At 40.8% G+C, this 14,355-nt stretch overlaps 1 protein-coding gene across 2 annotated transcripts in view; it reads left to right on the top strand.

Moving 5' to 3' along the window:
• Positions 1-478: 478 nt before the first annotated feature.
• Positions 479-14,355, top strand: part of GNB4 (G protein subunit beta 4) — a 50,294-nt gene continuing 36,417 nt past the window's right edge. Inside the window, exon 1 of one of the 2 annotated variants that reach the window (XM_032875397.1) lies at positions 479-586. The gene's annotated coding sequence lies outside the window, so the exon portion shown is untranslated. Of the gene's footprint in view, positions 587-884; positions 974-14,355 lie in introns of those variants that run through there. The other variant, XM_032875399.1, reaches the window with a different exon arrangement.

Raw genomic sequence — 14,355 nt, 5'->3', positions numbered from 1 at the left:
TTACTTTCTTAAACGTAGAATTCCAGAATGTTAAACCTAAACGGGACGAGGTCTTCTACGTCAGCCCCCCATCCTGCCCACGAGCAAACTGAGGGTTCTGCGGTGCCAGGAAGGAAACCGGCCACACCACTTGGACGCTCTGAAGTGCGCTCTTGCGTCCAGGCGCCACAACGACAAGAAAACGAAACTGCCTGGGAATTAATGTTTTTCTTCTTCTTCTAGCAGGAAACGAGACAGAAAATAGGAAGCAGAAGCTGCGCGCGACGCCCGCCGCCGCCTTCGCCCCCTGTCCCCCCGCCCGGGCGACGCGCGCTCCAGGGTGCGCGCGCGCTCGCGGCGCGTCCCCATCGGGCCCGCGCGCCTCGTGCCTCGCGCCTCGCGCCTCGAGCCACGTCCCCGCCCCGGCCCCGGCGCGCCGCGGAGTTGGCTGCTGGGCGGCGCGGGCCTGGGTGTGGCAGGCGGATCTCGGTGGCGCTCCTCGCGGCCGTGCGCTTCGCTCTGCACGCCGGCTCCGCGCTCGAGGAGCTGCTGAGCTCCCCGCGGACTCAGGCAGCGGCCGGTCGACGCGGACCTGAGCTCCCTCCAGGTAGGCGGCGATCGCACGCGCCGCGGCTCGTCAGAGCGCCCAGCGGGGGGATCCCGGGCTTCCCGCAGGGGGCGTGGGGCGCCTCGGGGCCGCCCCGCCGGAACCCCGCCGGGTGGTGGCGTGGGGCTGGCGCGGTCGGGCGAGCTGGGTGGCGGAGCCTGCCCCGGAGGGACGGGACGGGCGCGCCTTGGTCGCGCTGTGCTCCCGCACGGGGGCCAGCCGCTCGGCCGCCGCCTCGGGCACTTCCTGGGCTCGGACTGCTGGCTCTGGGAAGCGAGGGGGCGGCCTGTAGTCCCTCGGCCTCCACACCCCCCAGGTCGGTCCCTACGCCCCGAGGCCTCGCGGGGGGACTCAGAGCGCGAGCTGGTGGTTGCCCCGAAAATAGCGGTTACTCGGGACTGCCCAGAAGGGTTATTGGGTGGAGAGCTCTGGGAAAGCTCATAAAAGTTTTCCGCTGAGTGCTAAAAATGAGTCTAGCGGTTTCGTGTTAAATTTGTTTTGGAAAAGATTGTGTCCAGTATTGGGGGTGGGTGCGTAATGGATTATGAATTCTTGTATATTCTGTACATGATAAAATGTTTTTCCTTTTCTTTCCACATTTCTTTTTCTGCTTCAAAACACAAATGATTGCCTTCTACTTTGGTATTTATTGCCATACGGTAAGGGAAGACTGAGTTTCCAGAAGTTTAAAAACAGACTTTCATTTGTTTATAGAAACGATGCTTTGTTATTTTGCATCTCTCTCTCGGTCTCTGTCTCTCTTCCCTTTTCTCCCACTCCTTCCCTTTCTCTTTTGGTAGAGGATGTGGATGCATCTTTTTCTCTTTTGGCCACTGGCAGAATAGCTTGGCGTGTAGATTAGCACCCTGCTGGGAAGTTTTCTTAAGACAATTGAGATTTAATTGTTGATCAGAACGCTCTATTTTCATTCCTTTTTAGTGTTAAACTGAGATTGTGACCCTGGAGTAGAGCTTCTAGAACTTACAGCACACACTGCTTATTTAAGATGAAAGTAAAGTCTTTTCTAGCCGTGGAGGAAAAGGACGGTTTGGATACATAAAATTGTATGCTTTGAGTTTCTTTGCCAGTATACATTTTAAGACTCGTTCCTATGGGACTTTTGGGTTATTACCGAGCTGTGGCTCTGAAAGTTTATTGTGTATTTCAGTATTTGGCTCAAGATCATTTTAAGATTTTCCGTATTGCATTCTGGTTTGTAGATGAATCTGAAACCGAAATAGAAGCTTTTAAAATACTGTTTTATTGAACGTGGTTAACTGTCTTGTGTATACACATTTGTAAAATTATAAAATTGGTTAACGTGGCTTGCAGTACATTCAGGTGCATGTCTGTGAGCCATAAGCATTGTTTACGAGGCTATTCTGAGTCATTGGTCTTTGTTAACTTGTAGAATTTCTTCTTTTGTAATTTTCCCCCGGCTTTGTTGAGGTATAATTGACACATAACATGGTATAAGTTTAAAGTATACAACGTGATGACTTGAGATTCATATACATTGAATAATGATGACCACAGTAAGATTAGTTAACATATTGATCACCTGTGTGTGCCAGTGGCTGTATTTAGTCACTTTCAAGTATAGAATACAGTGTTGTTAACAGTAGTAACCATACTGTACCTTATATCCCCAGAGTGTACTCTCTCATAACTGGAGGTTTGTGCTATTTGATCAACATCTCCCTAGAATTGTTTCTTTTAAGTCATTGGTGCTTTAGTATGTCAGCACATATTTTTACACTTTAAAAATAGATCTGGGACATTCTGAAAATTGAGAATTGGAACAAAGTATTGGACATTTTTCTGCCCTTACCAAGTACTGCGTGAGATCGTGTGAGTTCTGGGAGTTTTTAGGGCGTGTTACTAAAGTACTTGTTACTAATTCTTTAACTTGCTGACTGGTTTAACCTGCATTTGTTCTAGGAACTAATTATTAGACATTTGTTCTGGGCCAGGGGTGATGCTGTACGTTATTCTATTTATGTCTTACATGAACTTGGCAAAGTAGGCATTATCCAGTTCCACAGGTGAGGAAACTATGCCCCTGAATTCTTAAATGACTTGCCTGTGGTTATGTAGCTGTTCAGTCACTCAATTGGGATTCAAGGCCAGACCTCTCTGAACCTGAAGTCCACCTTCTTGCTTCTGTGCCACAGTGATTTTTTTGCCAGGACGTGAGGAATGACCCTCAGTTACTCGTTAGCACATTTGTAAACTTTCCAGTACATGCCAGAGATGTGGATTTGTTTTTCCAGTGTGATTGTTACCACACGGCTGTGTTAATTGTACAGATCCTTGAGTCAGCCCTTCTCTTCTCACCTCTCTGTTTCTGGTTCAATGCCTGGCTCAGAGTTCAAGACCTCCCTCCTCCCAGGGCAGATTTTCTCCTGTTGACATTAATAGGTAGTGAAAACTTGATTATCCTTCCAAAATAATAATCCCATTTTAATGTGGGTTTTCTAGAGCTATACATACAACTATTTTGGAAGGTTATAAACAACATGTGAGTCTCTTTTTCAATATGAGAACCCTCTGATATTCCTTAAATTAAACCAGAAGATATTTCTTTTGAAGAATTTATTTACTGACAGAGGGAGAGAGAGCGCGCAAGCGAGCAAGTGCGCGCACGCATGGGGAGCTGTAGGTAGAGGGAGAGGGAGAAGCAAATTACCTGCTGAGTAAGGAGCCTGAGGCCATACTCTATCCCAGGAACCTGACCTGAGTGGAAGGCAGAGGCTTAACCAACTGAGCCACCCAGAAGCTCCGTGTCTCCCATCTTAAAATTCTTTTCTTGATCTACTGTTCTGCCCTGTGTCTCTGGCTCCACGTTGAGAAAGCATCATTATTTTTTTTTTTGAGAAAACGTATTTTTTTTTGATAGAATAAAAATAAATACAGGAGAGGATATCTAGAAACTAGTAAGTTACCTACAGGGCGTGGCTAGGAACTTAGTAGAAGGCATAGTGGAGGGAATGGCACTGCTGTGATTGTATCTTTTTGTATAGTTTTGGAAACTTGTTTATGTTTTATATGTTCAAAAATAAAATTAACAAGTTTGAAATAAAAAACCTCCAAAATTGAATACAAACAGTAACAGAGGAACCAACTATGTTTCAATGAATAACATGAACTCTCTGAAGAAAAGAAAAATCCAAGTAAGTTTTTAATACAGCACTTTAACTATCTACCTTAAATCTAAAGATAGAAAGGACTGCAAAAATAAGAAATCTTGAACCCTGTGTGGTAGAGATACAGTAACTCTTGAACTATTTTGTATGTATCATAGAAATGAGCAAATGAGTAAATTCACTGATATTTTTTGAGGTAGAGTTTTTACTGTGGGAAAAGGGAAATAAAGATGAAATGGAAGAAGGCAGTGAAGCACTCTCTGGTGTTCGATTGGATTTAGAGTTACATTTTCTAGCTCTGTCTGATGGAAAGGTCTAGAAGCAATGACACCCTAGTAGCAGTAAGCACAAATAGTGCCCAGGTCTAAATGGCTGATTCCAGAGCTGGGGCAGGAATAGCAGAAGATTAGCCTAGAATACAGGGTAAGGAAGTATTCCCCAAAATGGTGGTGGTACATCAAAAAGACATAGGAACTAGCTTGAACAGCCAAATCTGGAAAAATTTGAGCCTCAAAATGAATAATGATAATAATGGGTTATAACCCATTGAATAAAGTAAGAATCCACAAGTTCATAATAAATAAAGGAAAAAGAGAAAGCATTCCCAAGTAGACTGCAAATAAAAATGTAGTAGGAGTAATAGAATTAGAAAAGTGACTGGCTTGCAACCATTATGGTCTTCTTGGTTCACGCCAGCATTACTAATGGAGAAAGCTGGATGGGGAGAAGGGTACTAACACAGTTTTCCAGTGGTCTTTCCAGAGATTAATGACCAACAGGGAAAAGGAGTACTTCACAGTGAAGAAATCTGGCAGACACCATCTCAGCCAACTGATCAAAGTTAACATCACCAGTAGTGGGATAAATAGGTTCCTCTTGGGGCCCCTGGGTGGCTCAGTTGGTTAAGCATCTGCCTTCAGCTCAGGTCCTGATCCTGAGGTCCTGGGATGGAGCCCCTTGTGTGTTCCCTGCTCAGTGGGAAGTCTGCTTCTTCCTCTCTCCCCTGATAGAGCTTGCTCATGCTCTCTCTCTCCCTCTCAACTAAATAAACAAAATCTTAAAACAGGTTCCTTTTGATGTGCTTGAACTGGGGACATCATTACTTTTCTGTGGTTTTTCTAAAATGCGTAACCAAAATCAATTGAGGGACCTTAATTGAGGGCATTTGGGTGGCTCAGTCGGTTAAGCATCTGCTTTCAGCTCAGGTCATGATCCCAGGATCCTGGAATGGAGTCCCCTGTTGGGCTCCCTGCCCAGGGCGGGTACTCTGCTTCTCCCTTTCCTCTGCCCCTCTCCCCTGCTTGTTTGCATGCACGGGCGCATGTGCTCATGTGTTTTCTCGCTCGCTCTCTCATGCATGCTCGCTCTCTCGCTCAAATAAATAAAATCTTCTAAAAAATGCTAAAAATTAAATAAAGGAAGTTTAAGAGCTCTGACAAAGTGCAATGAATAATCCTGGATTGGATCTTGGATCAGAAAATCTAACTGACCTAATACCATTATCAGGACATTTGCAGAATTTGAGTATGTAATGAATATTAAATAATAGTATTGCATCAATGTTAAGTTTCCTGAATTTGGTCATTGTACTGTGGATGTATAAGACAATGTCCTTGTTCTTAGAAAGATGCACAGTGAATTATTAGAAGTAAATGGTCAGAATATCTTCAACTTACTCTCAAATGGACAAGCAATACTTATTAGAATGAAAAGAGAATGATAAAGCAAACGTGGCAAACATTAACAATTAGTGAATAAATGAAAGGTCTAAGAGTATTGATTCACTGTACTGCTTTTTTCTTTTTTTTATACTACTTTTTTCAACTATAAGTTTGAAATTTTAAAAAATGAAATGTTTAAAGTAAAACTTCAAAAAATAATAAAACTACTTTGTGTCCAAAAACAACAACAGAAATCTTGGAAAGAGTCCATGTAGGCTTATCTATTCCTCAGCTCCCCATCTCTCCTCTTCTAAACCCACTACAGAGTGATTTATCCTTCCTGTGCTGTAAAAAAATGATTCTTCTCATGGTCACCAGTGACATCAGTCTTGCCACGTTAGGTCTCTTGGTCACCTTTAACACGGGTAGTAGAGAACTCCTTCCTGCTGAAACAGTTTTCCCTTGGCTTCTGGGACATGGACTCTGGTTTTCATCCTGCTTCACTGGTGGTAGCTTCTCCTCCTCAGAAAATGGTGTTATCCTCCATCCAGTTGCTTAGGCTGACAATAAGAGTTATCTTGAATTCTCCTGTTTCACTCATCCTGCATTTGGTCCCTCATTGTCAACTGTGATGGCTCCTAACTTACTGTCATTCCGATTTTGGCTATTTTTTATTGTTTGTACTGCCTGCCACTACCTTTGTGTCAAACCACCATCTTCCTGGGACTGGACTACAACAGTAGCTCCTAACTGATCTTTCAGCTTCCAGTCTTAGGCAGCAGAACCCAGTACTGTTAGATAAAATCTGAAGTTTTTACTGTTGTCCGGAGGCCCACATGATTACATGGTTGGTCTCCTGCCCACCCCCGTCTAATCTCTTCTACTCTGCTTTGCTCACTACTCTCCAGTCTCACTATCCTCTCTGCTGTTAATTCAGTATCCCAGGTTAGTTTCTGCTTCAGGACCTTTGGATTTACTGTTTATTCTTCCTGGAATGCCCTTCTCCCATTTAAAGCATGGCTCATTCAATCATTTTCATTCAGGCGTTACATATTAATTTGTTTAAAAATAGCCTGCCTTGTCACTAACTTCTTGCAGGTTTTTTTTCTCCCTCAGAGTCCTTATGTGTACTTGAAATTGTTTATTTATGTGCTTTATTATCTGTCTGCTAGACATATAGATTAAAGCTCCACAACAACAGGGCCTTTTGTTTGTTTTATTTACTGCTGAATCCTTAGAGCCTGGACTGTGTCTGGCATGTAGTTGGAACTCAGATATTTGTTGAATGAATGAATAAATGCATGAATTAATATTTGCCACCTTTTCTTCTGTATTTTGTCTAATACTGTTTCCAATGGGGAAAGCTGTCTCAGAGAATCCTATAACGGTAGTGCTGTTGAAGTTTCTTGGTGATACTGCTAAAGCTTCTTGGGAAGCTAACAAGTTGGTAATTTTCCCAGCTTCATCTTCCTTTTTGTCTGCCCTCTGGTGGAGGTAATACTGATAAGCAGCCAGATGAGTATAGTATGTCACTAGGAAGAAACAAAAAGGGAGGAACCTTGACCACAAACTGGGTAATTAACTTTTAAATTACAGAGGTTAAAAAATTGTAATCTTTGGTAAGCCTCTAAATTAACCATATTAATAAAGGAAAGAATGACAAGAAAAAGGACAGTAGTTAAAGAGAGATCTGGTTTAGGATGTTTAAAAAAAAAAAAAAGACCATTTAGCTCCAGAGTGTTTTGGTTATATAAAATAATTCCTGCTTAAGTATACTTCTTTCTCTGAAAATAGTTTTTTAAAGATTTTATTTATTTATCTGATAGAGCGAGCAAGCACAAGCAGGAGGAGGGGCAGAGGGAGAGGGGGAAGCAGACTCCCCACTGAGCAGGGAGCCCGCAATGGGGCTTGATCCCCAGAACCCTGGGATCATGACCTAAGCTGATGGCAGACGCTAAACTGACTGAGCCACCCAGGCACCCCTCTCTTAAAATATTTTTAATATTTTTCCATTTTTAGTTCACAGACACCTTTTTCTAAACTACTGTTTCAGTTAATCTTTTGATTTTTCCTTATTAGTTAACATATGCCAGTGGGAAAGCCAGTATCCAGGCCGCAACAGTTGGGTAATAGAGGCAGCACTCTTCATTATTATGCTACCTGACAGCCTTCCTACTGTCCTAGGGATGGCATAGGTACCAAAAAATTTCCTTTGGGGCAGTAGTGATGAACAAAAAACACTTGCTAAGTTAATATATGTTCCAATCCCATTTTTTCAGTGTGCATTACGGAGAGCCTTCTACAGTTGCTCAAAGCTATATTTATTTAATTTGTTTTGCAATAGCAGTTACATGAAATGATTTTAATGTGCATGTACTACTGACTTGCTAAAATAATTTAAGTTTCTCTTAATGTCCATCTTTAATATTTAAGGGAGTACACAGCTTAACTTAACCCCTTCTCTAACCCAGTTTTGGCTTAGCAGGGTTGATTCCTGTGCTGTTTGGTTATTACCAAGAACGCTTAGTATATACCTTGCTGGGTAAGGACATACTCCCACCAAAATGCTTACCGTATAGTTGGGAACCCAAAAGGGAGCATTTGCTCAGGGGGTGTCATTAGTGCTGGCATCTTTGCAAGTATTTAGAGCTCTGAGGTTCTCATCTTAATAGCTATGTAATATTTCAGTGTATGGATGTATCATATCTCCTCTCCTGTTGATTTATGTTTGTAATTTTTTGTTATATAAACAGTTGAAGAGTGACGGTCCTTAAACATTTCATTTTTATTTATTCAAAAATACTGTATTTTTAGAAGTCTTACTGTTTCTTCTTCATCTAATTTTTTAAAATCATTTATATATGTATTTATTAACATATAATGTATTATTTGCATCAGGGGTACAGGTCTGTGATTCATCAGTCTTACACAATTCACAGCACTCATCATAGCACATACCCTCCCCAATGTCCCATGACCCAGCCACCCCATTCCTCCAACCCCCCTCCCCTCCAACAACCCTCAGTTTGTTTCCTGAGATTAAGAGTCTCTTATGGTTTCCCTCCCTCTCTGGTTTCATCTTGTTTCCTTTTTCCTTCCCTTTCCCTATGATCCTCTGTCTTGTTTCTCAAATTTCTCATATCAGTGGGATTATATGATAATTGTCTTTCTCTAATTGACTTACTTCACTCAGCAATATACCCTCTATCTAGTTCCATCCACGTTGTTGCAAATGGCAAGATTTCACTTTTTGATGGCCGCATAATACTCCATGTGTGTGCGCGCGTGCACACACACTCACCCCACATCTTCTTTATCCATCTGTTGTTCATCATCTAACTTGTAATACATTTTTAAGTATGGAGAAATTGATAGAATCTGTACTGTGGAGGGAGAACACTACTTTGGAATAGACAAAGATGAGGACGGGGGTCCCAGTGCTCAAAGGAATATTTGTCCCTGTGCTTGTGTAGAGGGATTTTTGATAGTTTCGTTATGGTAACATGTAGCAATGGCTTCGCTCATTTTTTTCCCTCTTCAATTTTTCTGGAGTTCCGCATGTACACACTCTTACCCTGGAATTGTTGAAAGGGTGAAAATTGGGCTTTAGCTATTTAGTAATGTAAAATTAAAAACCCAGTAATATACCTTAAGCTGAATGAGACTGCGTTGTCTAACTGGCTTTCAAAGATTATACATTGTATTTAGGATAGTTAACAAGGCTTCTAGTGACCAGGTTTTTATAAGGAAATAATTTAAACATTTTTTTAATCTCCTAGACTTCTGTAAATTAAATTATGTACTTAGTAGAATAATCTCAGACCGATACCACGTGGATGCATTTGCTTTTTAATTAGTAAAACCTCCGAAGTTTTACCTTGTGCCCAGGTATTAATGGCTTTATGTTAGAAAGAATGAGATCTGTACTGGGAGAAAGACGCTGAGTGATGTACTCTATTTCTACTTAACTATTGGTAACTTTAAGATAATTTTACTTCTTTTAAAAAAAAGATTTTTAACTTTTTTTTAAAGCTGTGAACGCATGAAGTTGTAGCTACCTTTCCATGAATATGTCATTTGCAAGTCACATTTTGTGCCATGTAGCCAAATTAACAAATAAGCTAGATCATGACACCTTATAAACATTATAAACCTAGAAACATTGGATGGGCACTTAACAAACATTTGTTGGATGAAATTCTGATAGCCACTGTTATATTTTCATCCTTTAGTGGTGGGATTCATTTAAACATTTTTTAGATAGAATCAAGAATAATGTGTAACAAATTCTGGTAAATTTAAGGGATTGTTTTTGGTTAAAAAAAAAAAAAACAAAACACAACACGAATTATTTGACTTTAAAGTGATCCAAGACTGTGTGATTTAGTGATACAGAGATGAACCATACTTGGTCCCATCAGAAAAATCCAAGAGGTAGTAATACTTGAGTGAAGTCATCTGAGAAAAGACAGTCTGAGAAAGTTACAATTTGTCATTTACATAATCGTAATTTATTTCCTAATGTCTGAGTCACAGAGTCTTAGAAATACTAAAATTAGAGGCTTCTCAACTTAGAGAAGGTAGTTGTAGGACTAAGTAAAAGGAAATTCCCTGCCATTTTACATAGCTGCCAGTGAATTCATAGAACTAGTTGCTTTAAGAGGTAGTGCAGCTAAAAATATAAGCATTCTAGAAACGGTTTCAGTTTAAGGGAGATCCTTAGTATGGTAAGTGCAGTCATATTCTCATGAAACATTTGGTTTTGGTTACATAGTATTTTAAAATATGTGCTCGGGTGCAGCCCTTCTATCCCGATAACAATAATTACTTTTCGGAAGAAGATAAACTTTTTTGATTGGGGTGGGTCATTGTGAGTGCCTAGTGCAGGGTAGGAGTTAAAGAAGTATTTGTTAAGTGGAGGCAGTTTGGATTGACAGGTTGGGGTAGTGCTCATTTCTTATATACGTTAAGACTGTTGCTAAAAATAATAGGAATAATGCAGGAAGAAAAATCCTTTTGAAAGCTTTCCCAAATGTTGACTAGAAAAAAGCTAAACCTCTTCACTTTAAAGCTTCCCTTTTCTCTCCAGTCCTGTAGGGAGGATACACTAAACGAATGGAAACACATGCACTCTACATTTAGAAGAGGCATTCTGCATCTGGTTTTTATGTAGTACCTGATATTATTATAATCTTGGGTTTTGTTACTACCTTTGTCTCAAAGAGTTCTTCCCTTTTCCTTGATTTAAAGGATAATTTTATAACTTGTAATTTAAAAATTAAACCTAAAGAATTTATGATGAAACACTCAGCTTTTATAAATGGCATAGTTTAAAACACTATAGTCATCACACGTTTTATTTATAACACACAAATGTAAAAATGTGTAGGAGTGAAACAACAAAATCCATTTACTTTAAATTCCATGAATACCTGTCCTTTTTTTTTTTTTTTTACTTTAATGCATGACATTTTATTGGGCTGTGGAATTTACTACCTGAGTTTAGATTTCTGCCACGATGACAAGTCCTGTTCAAAGAGAGAGCCACTAATTCTTACCCAGAGGGTTCACCCCCAGTGGATCTGTTTATGATACCTGGACAAAGAGCTTGTTTTCTTGTTGGTTGATTTCTGTGTGGACTGATTATGTTGTGACTTGTTAAGAAAACTAAATCACAAAGTTATTTTTTAAAGAAAAAAATTTAGAGCTACTTTTGGCAGTTGAGAATCTAAGTCCCTTTTTTAGATAATTCCGGAGATACATGAAAGAGTATTGGCAGGTATTTTCTCACGTGTTTTGCTACTTTTACAAAGATCAGTGCTTTTAAGCCTTAAATTAAAAACTTTTTTTCAAGTATCTCTCTTTTCAGGTGTCCTGGGTATTTCCTGATAGAAGATGGCTGGTTCCTAAGATGTCCTTTCAACTCTTGAGTTTATTTCATTCTTAGTTTCTTAAAGAGTTAAAAAGCATGACCAAATACAGATTATTTTAAAGAAGATGATGGCTGCCAACAAATTCAAGTTTATGCCACATGGATTGTTTCCCTTGAGGAAGGGGAAGATAACACCTGAAATACGTCAAGAAATTGTTAATGATTTCTTTGTAAAAACATCGTTAAGTTGTGAGTGTTTGAGAAATAGGAAATTTATATGGGGAATGTCTCTTTTTTCTCTTCCCATTCTGAAGGCATTCCTCAGGGAAAAAAAAAAAATTTTAACAGTTCAGGTATGGGAAATAATCCTGCCCTATTTAAAAAAAAAAAAAACCTGATAAGAATGGGAATTTTTTTCTATAATTGTATATTCCAACTACTATGTTTATTTTTTTAAAGTATTTAGATGTTTTGTTTGAGCAGGAAGATAATATAAATGCCATTTATTTATTTTTTAAGGAAACTTTTTTTTTTTTAAGATTTTATTTATTTGAGAGTGTGAGAGAGAGACAGCACAAGCAGCAGGGAGGCGCAGAGGGAGAGGGAGAAGCCGACTCCCCGCTGAGCAGAGTGAGTCTGATGGGGGACTCTGAGATCGGGACCTGAGCCCGATGCAGACATTTAACCAGCTGAGCCCCCCAGGAGTCCCTTAATGAATACATTCTTGAACCATCCCTCAGTCAAAAGGTTTTAGATTTGTTTCCTATGTATCTGAGTTCAGACCTGTGTTTCTCAGACTGTAGGAGGCAGCAGAATCAGGGGGCTTGGCTGGGAAAGGGCCTAAAATGTGCTTTTCTAGCAAGTTTCTCAGTGGTACTGTTGCTGCTGGTTCCCACACTTTGGGAACCACTGCTGAGGTTATTTAGTGGAATCGTGGTTAGCAACCATGCTGCTTCTTCCCTTACACACCTGAAGGGTATAACAGTAATGAATGCTTCAATCTTGGAGTCAAGGCGTTGGAGTGGGGAGTTGGCTGCATACCGGGCTGGCCCCGGTACTGCTGTCCTCCCAGATAGGTGGAGTTTGAGAAAGGCCTTTACATAATTGCATGTTTTCTCTCCTACCCTCTTTCCCCTTTTGACTCTCTGTTCTCTCCTTCCCACTCATTAGGGAGTCCTGGTCTTTATAATAGGGGATAGGGATAGAGTCCTCTCCTTGCCGACAGAAGTCTCCAGAGTTCCCAGGGAGGGATCTTCTGCACCTCTCAAGGAGTTACGGAGAGAACAGAGGGGTTACGTGGCAGCATAACTGGGATGCTGGGGCCATGAAAAAATCTCTTTCTGGTAATAATTGTATTTTCTTTTTTGTTTAAAGTATTTTGTATTATATCTATTGATCCAGAAACAGATAATGACCTGAGCAGTGTTTCTGGTTATATAATGTCTTTGATACTTCCCTTGCTGGGCCAAATTAGCCCTCACTTAAAGTTCCAAGGACATTTTGTGAATGTGTGTCTCTGATTACCCAAACAGTCCCATAGGGTATCTCCACGCTACTGATGTCAGCGAATTGAGACTCAGAGCAGGCGAGCAGTCCTGAGATCACGCAGTAAGGACACTGCGAGTGAGTCAGCAAGCTATTAGGTTATATGAACTCAGGTAAGCGTGGTAAGCTCCATAACCTGTAGTTTCGTCATCTGTGGGATGGGGAAGATACTAGCCCCTACCTTCTGAGGTTGATTTGAAGCCATTAAATGAGTTACTGTGGAGAATTTCGAATAGTGCATGGCACAAAAGTGCGCAATGAATGCTATTTCTTGGTTGGCTGACTCCTACTAACGCCTCAGTTCTGGGCTTATCCTGACTTTGTGCCATGTAATCTTCCTCTTAGGCATTACAGGTCAATAATCTCTTATCTGGAAATTGGAGATCCAAAATGCTATGCAAGTGGCAGGTTTTTTTCATACATCACTTAGTGGCAAAACCTTACATGATTTGGACGCATTTTATATGGCAACCAGGCCTGATGTAACTTGAAACCTGCTAGTCCTTTTTTCCCCACCTACTTGTGAATGTGCTTATGTTTTGCTACAGAAATACTCCTTGATTATATGGGTGCTGCCCCAGGGTCCACACCTTTTTAAAATCTGAAAACTGCCCAGATCCAAGCCACCCCTGGTGCTAGGGCTGCGTATAATGAGATTATGGACCTATGGGAGTATGCTCTTAAATGTCTGTTTTCCTACTTGACTGTGAATTCTGGGGAACTGGTCCTGTCCTATTCATGTGTAACCTCAGGTCTTTGCACATGATAGACATTCGTTGAATGTCCGGTGAAAGAAGGAACCATGCCACAGCATACCGGTTAGATGAAGGGAAACCGACTGAGGAGCAGCACCTTACTTGTTTTCTAGAACACAGACAACACAGACGGCCTGCAGTTCACAAGAGGTGGAATTTTTTACTTTAGGGGCCTTTAAGTGTTCAGTGGGATGAGAAAGTAAAAAAACCTGAATGCCTATGCTACAGTTTCAGTAGCTCTAACTTGTATTCTTCTGGCTTATCCATTCACCCCCTGCAGTCCTAGGTTTTTAGCTAACTTCTTGTGAAAGCCACGTGGGAATATCTGTACGTGGAATGCTTGGGGTGGATAGGCAAGTGTGCTTTTAAATTCATGCTAAGAGGGGCACCTGGTGGCTCAGTGGGTTAAGCCTTTAAGCCTCTGCCTTCAGCTCAGGTCATGATCTCAGGGTCCTGGGATTGAGCCCCGTATCGGGCTCTCTGATCAGCGGGAAGCCTGCTTCTCCCTCTCTCTGCCTGCCTCTCTGCCTACTTGTGATCCCTCTCTCTGTCAAATAAATAAATAAAATCTTAAAAAAAAAAAAGCAAAAATAAATTCCATGCTAAGAATGATTGTAAAAGCTTTAAATACCTAATTCATTATGGGTTTGCAGTTAGGTTTTTTTAAAATTTTTACAAAATATGGGAATTAACAGATTGCCAAGAGAAATGTAGAACATTAGGGATTATAAAAACAAATTTGAATTCTTCTGATGAATAGACTTAGTAAGCAAAAGTAGTTTTATGCCTA

This window comes from Lontra canadensis, unplaced genomic scaffold, assembly GCF_010015895.1.
Source record: "Lontra canadensis isolate GAN:19392208 unplaced genomic scaffold, GSC_riverotter_1.0 scaffold56, whole genome shotgun sequence".
In the NCBI taxonomy this organism is placed as follows: domain Eukaryota; kingdom Metazoa; phylum Chordata; class Mammalia; order Carnivora; family Mustelidae; genus Lontra; species Lontra canadensis.
Note: the sequence above shows the minus strand (reverse complement) of the source record. Positions and strands in the feature narration are given on the sequence as shown.